At 42.6% G+C, this 5,498-nt stretch overlaps 1 long non-coding RNA gene across 1 annotated transcript; it reads left to right on the top strand.

Annotated features, from left to right (window-relative positions):
* Positions 1-646: 646 nt before the first annotated feature.
* LOC110679562 lies at positions 647-862 on the top strand. Its single transcript, XR_002502592.1, has 2 exons — positions 647-703; positions 781-862. It is a non-coding gene; the product is annotated as an uncharacterized LOC110679562 (long non-coding RNA).
* The last annotated feature ends 4,636 nt before the right edge of the window (positions 863-5,498 follow it).

Raw genomic sequence — 5,498 nt, 5'->3', positions numbered from 1 at the left:
GTCATTGGCCAGATTCGTCGAATTGTACGTCTGAAGATTATGGCGAAGAAGAAAGAAGGTGTACAGTAGCGACTTGTACAACATCTGCAATTGAGGTATTCAACGAATGGTTTGTTTCTAAATCCAGCACCTATACCGTGCTGATACGCCGCACAGCGATATGGCTACGTATTATGCAACTACTTCGAACACCAAGGGAAAAAAAAAAAGTAAGAGGTTGTTTCCGAGATACGACCGCCAAGTTAACGTTGGATAACGTTAGCCTTCTATTTCCTGGCTTGAGACCGTCACGAACTTATATGAAAGATTTCTACTTATAAAAATCCAATCAATTTTCATACTATTTGTTGCATGTGTGCATTGAGCTTGAGCTTGATTGACCGCCCGTGGATGCTACTCCAGTATAGCCAGATCAGCTGCACTTACACAAGGAACCAACCGAATGACTGCTTGGGACTAACAGGCATCCAGTGTATAAGTGCTGGTGATCTTCTATTTTTGGCGACAATGGTGCTTGCCACAGGGGGCCGATATGATGGCCACATTTTGTTGCTTCTTATCGAACGCAAGCAGCGCTCACCAATACTATTACGCTATAAGCAATGCAGCTGGTGTGAATGTGGGAAAATGAACCTAGGTACACTAAATCTACGCATATTGTTCGTTATTATTTCCATAGCGTAGCTCGCGGTTTAAAATAAAAGTAAGTTTCATATATATTATCATAAAAACCACAATGAAGTGTTCTTTCCTTCTTTCGGTGTCGATTCTCATAATCAGAAGAACAATTATCACGATGATAACATTTCGCATCACAAGTTTCCAACCAAAATCGATGCGCGGGATAGATGGCTCAATGCCATTGCGAACGCGGATTAAACCACTGATAAGTAAACCGAAGACTTTCAATGCACATTCCCACAGACAGCTTTGCGCAGTTTTTGTCTTGTTTGGCGCATTTTGTACCATTTTCACTCATACGGAAGGTAAACATTCAACAAATACATGAGTGTGCGTGAGAATTTCAACTGGAGTATAAATTTATGCTCCCGATAAGAAGGCACAACAAGATCTGTCAAATACCATAGTGAAAAACTATGATGCCATCCCTCTGGCTTGCCACGTCAGAATGCAGACCAATGTGGGGAAGGGGAAGGAATTGATGATGCATTGGCTCCCACGTAGACCGCATATACCACTGCGTCTAAGCCAGTTCATGCGGGAGTGTATGGATTGGGGGAAAGGCATGGCAGAGAGGTTTGCTTTTGTGGTTAGCAGATTGCCTATGTATCAGGCGTAAGGAAAGGCATGCGCGTGGAAGAATGGAAGCGTTAGGGAAACGGTTTCTTGTCCGTCTCTGTCTCTGGTCTGGTTCTAGCGTTGGCTATGAACGAATAGTTTGAGTGTGATAGATTTAGAATGGAACATAGAACGGGCCTGGGATTGAACCAATGACCTTCTGTTTATGAAGCAGAAGCGGTAGCCATCAGACCACCAACCCCGTCATCATTGTTGCATGTGTGCATTATATTATAGACATTGTGTGTTATTATTTGGTTGGTTCGGTTACCACTTCAACACCGATAGGGCTTACTCATTTATTTCATAACGCTGAAATAGATCATTTTGGACACCCACCCACCCCCTTGTAACGCTTTTTGTATGAATATCATTCAGTTTTTGTATGGGCCGTAACATCGTTAGGATACCCACCCACCCCCTCCAGCGTTATGAAATTTGTGAATGGGCCCATAGAATCGGTCGATGGAAGAAGAAGCATGAGCGGTAACTCTTGCTCCCTAAACAAAGATTCCGGTTGAACGTTAGGTCCACGCATGATCAACTAAGATTAGTTGCTTTAATGAGTTTCGAAGCCAGTTTAAGGTTGAGATACTTAAGGGGCCAGATAGCCGTAGCGGTAAATGCGCAGCTTTTTCGTAAAGGAAATTTTCTCGATTCCCAGGGCATAGAGTATCCTCGTACCTGCCACACGATATACACATGCAAAAATGGTCAATCGGCAAAGAAAGCTCTCAGTTAATAACTGTGGAAGTGCCCATAAGAACACTTATCTGAGAAGCAGGCTTTGTCCCAGTTGGGACGTAATGCCAGAAAGAACAAGAAGATGATACTTCTCCATGAACTGCGAACCCTATGTTCTCATCTTTGCTCAAATCGATGTTCAAGTTGCGTCCACATGTAAACTTCATAACGTAAAAACCTTATAACAGCAAGAAAAATGTGCTTTCCTATGAAAAATAAGACATACCTCGATATTTCCCAATTTTTCAATAGTTTAGTCATGAAAATCAATAGTTTTCATTGTTGGAGTAGATTCGTAGAAAGATTTCCAATCGATTGGTGCAAGAATCTTGAAAATCTATCCGGGTGTTAGTAAGTAATTAAGAGTCAAAATCTAACCACTTTTCGTGACGCGAGCGATTTTTCGTTTTTCGAAATTGTACCCCAGTATGTTGCCGTAAGACGTTATCCAACGTCAAAACGTTGGACTGGATTTCTCACTTTAGGAGAGTTACGTCAAGCAGAATTCACCATTATCAAAAGAGTGCAGAGGGAGGCCTTTCCGGACGAATTAGAGGCCGTCAAAAACAATGAATCGGTTGCTAAAAAATCTCCATTGCGTTGGTACAGTCCATTCCTTTGCAAGGACGGAATTTTGAGAGTAGGTGGACGTTTGAACCACTCGATGGAATCTTCCGATATGAAACATGCAATGATTTTGCCTGCCCGTCACCGTTGTACTAGAATGATATTCGAGCAATACCATCTTCGTCTGTTACATGCTGGTCCACAGTTATTACTTGGAACAATTCGCCAACGATACTGGCCACTAGGTGGGAGAAACGTTGCCAGACAGGTCGTTCAACAGTGTTTGAAGTGCTTCAGATCAAGGCCCAAATTGATACAACAGTTCATGGGAGAACTGCCAGCTTCAATGGTCACATTCTCACGTCCATTTTCCAAAACTGGAGTTGATTTCTTTGGCCCAGTGTTCATTCGTCCAGGTCCACGTCGCACTACCGTAAAGGCATATGGAGCCATTTTTGTATGTATGTGTACTAAGGCTGTGCACATTGAGGTCGTCTCCGATTTGTCCACAGACAGATTCATGCAGGCTCTTCGGCGATTTATCGCACGTCGAGGAAGGTGCACTGATTTGTACTCAGACAATGGTACGAATTTTGTTGGTGCAAGAAATCAACTACAAGAGCTTTTTAGCTTATTGAAGGATGGAGATCATCGACAACAGGTAGCAGATTTTTGTTCAGCAGAAGGGATAAATTGGCACTTCAATCCACCAAGTGCCCCTCATTTCGGAGGTTTGTGGGAGGCTGCAGTGCGATCCGCCAAACATCATATCCTACGGGTCATTGGCATCAATCCAGTTTCTTTAGAAGACATGCAAACGTTATTGGTCCAAATATAAAGATGTCTGAACTCAAGACCTTTGACTCAAATGTCTGACGATCCTGAGGATCTACAGCCTCTAACGCCTGTGCATTTTTTAGTAGGATCTTCCTTGCAGTCATTCCCTGAAGAAGATCTACTTTCCATACCCACAAATCGTCTGAAACACTGGCAAGTTGTCCAACAGCAGTTACAGCATTTTTGGAATAGATGGAGGAAGGAATACCTTTGTCAACTGCAAGGCAGAGCAAAACGCTGGAGCCCACCAGTCGAAGTTCAAACTGGTAAACTAGTCATCATTCATGATAATAATCTACCACCAATGCGTTGGCGTATGGGGCGGATAATCCAGGTGCATCCGGGCAGCGATGGCGTAGTCCGAGTAGTCACCATTAAAACAGCGTCTGGTGAACTGAAACGACCTGTTGAGAAGATATCCTTGTTGCCTGTTCCAGATGAAAAAGAAGATTAACTTAAACCCTTCCCTTGTCCCATCCTAGTCGAAGAGGAATTTCTTTTAATTTCAGAAACGGATATTTCTGGGTGGGTGAGAATGTGTGAGGGCCACCCTAGCCCCAAGCTGCATTTATACCGTTGGACGAAGATAAACAGATGAGGTGCAACGCAATCATTGAACTGTTGATCTGTTGGTCAGCTAGGATGTTGTGGTCATGGCTATTGTATTGCGACAAGGCTGAGCAGACGGCAGACCGACACAATTCGCAGCGTAGACTACGTGGGATCTCTCATTTCACATCGTCGATGGGAAATGGAAACAAATTGAGCGAATTCGCCCGAACCGAACGAGGGTTCAATCTCTCCACAACTGTTCGGGATGCTGGACTCTAGTTATAAGGTAGATTGTACGGAGAAGGTCAGTTTAGTACGATTAGCAAGGTCGAAGACGGTCGAGAGCAATCGGGCTTTTTAATCTGTTAGTTTTTAAGATTACCGTGTTAGATTCATAAGCAATAAATGTAGTGTTCGAAGTTAGTGTTTCCCTCAAAAAATGGACTTTTGTGTTGCCAAAGGAAGACCCACATGAATTGTCGCCAGTTGTACCGAAGCGCCTTGGAGCAGGAGCGAAGTACCCATCGGACCAAGTATCCTACACTCATATTTTCTTCATGATTTCTCCAGCAATTCCTCGGGAGTTTCTCCAGTATTTTTTTGTAGTTTCTTCAGAAAATTCTTTCGGGGTTTCTCCAGAAATTCCTCTGGAGTTACTATGAATATTTTTTCAGACTTCCTCCGGAAACCCTCCACAGTTTTTTTTATGGATTCCCTTCAGCAATTTCTCCAAAGTTCATCTGCAGCTCCACCGCAAATTTCTTAGCAGTTCTTCCGGAAAAGTCTCCGGAGCTCTGCCGCGAATTCTATTGAGATTCACCCGGGAATTCTTTTGCAGTTCATCCGTGTACTCCTTAAGAGTTCCTTCGGAATTCTTCAGGTTTAATCAATTCTGCTGTTAAATTCACTATTTGTTTGTTTTTGTTGATCACATTTGAAATGGATCGGAAAAAAATACAACCACCGGTGCATGCGGTTTGGTCTATTTTTTCAGATCTATTAAATTTTTGACAGGTCCATTTTTGGTATGAATTTGCACCAAAAAATTAACCACCGGTGAAGTTGCCACCGGTGGTGATACTTCTTTCAAGTAAAGATACTTTGACGGAACCGCCTCATCAAATTTTGTATCAGACAAAGAAAATGAGTATATATTAAGTAGTAATTCAATGAACATCCCATAATGTTTTGATATTTCCAAGTTGGGCATGTGTCAACTTTTTCGTGACAAGATTCAATTAAATCCGTCCAGCCGTTAACAAATTTCGATTTCAAAATTGAAGTCCAACGTTTCTATTGCTATACCACTTAAAAACTCCTACCACAAAAAAAAAAACCAATTGAAGTTCACCATCACAGGACTCTCACTTTTGCTTTTACTCGCTAACAATTCTAGCTGCAGAGTAATCACACATATATCCGCCCTACCACTTTCCAACTAAGCTAGGGGGGAAGGCAAAGTGACAAAAGCGCTTTCGGCGCCATAGCAGTTTGGATTT

Source organism: Aedes aegypti, chromosome 3 (assembly GCF_002204515.2).
Source record: "Aedes aegypti strain LVP_AGWG chromosome 3, AaegL5.0 Primary Assembly, whole genome shotgun sequence".
Taxonomy (NCBI): domain Eukaryota; kingdom Metazoa; phylum Arthropoda; class Insecta; order Diptera; family Culicidae; genus Aedes; species Aedes aegypti.
The sequence above is the reverse complement of the archived record's forward strand: the minus strand, read 5'-3'. Positions and strand labels throughout refer to the sequence as shown.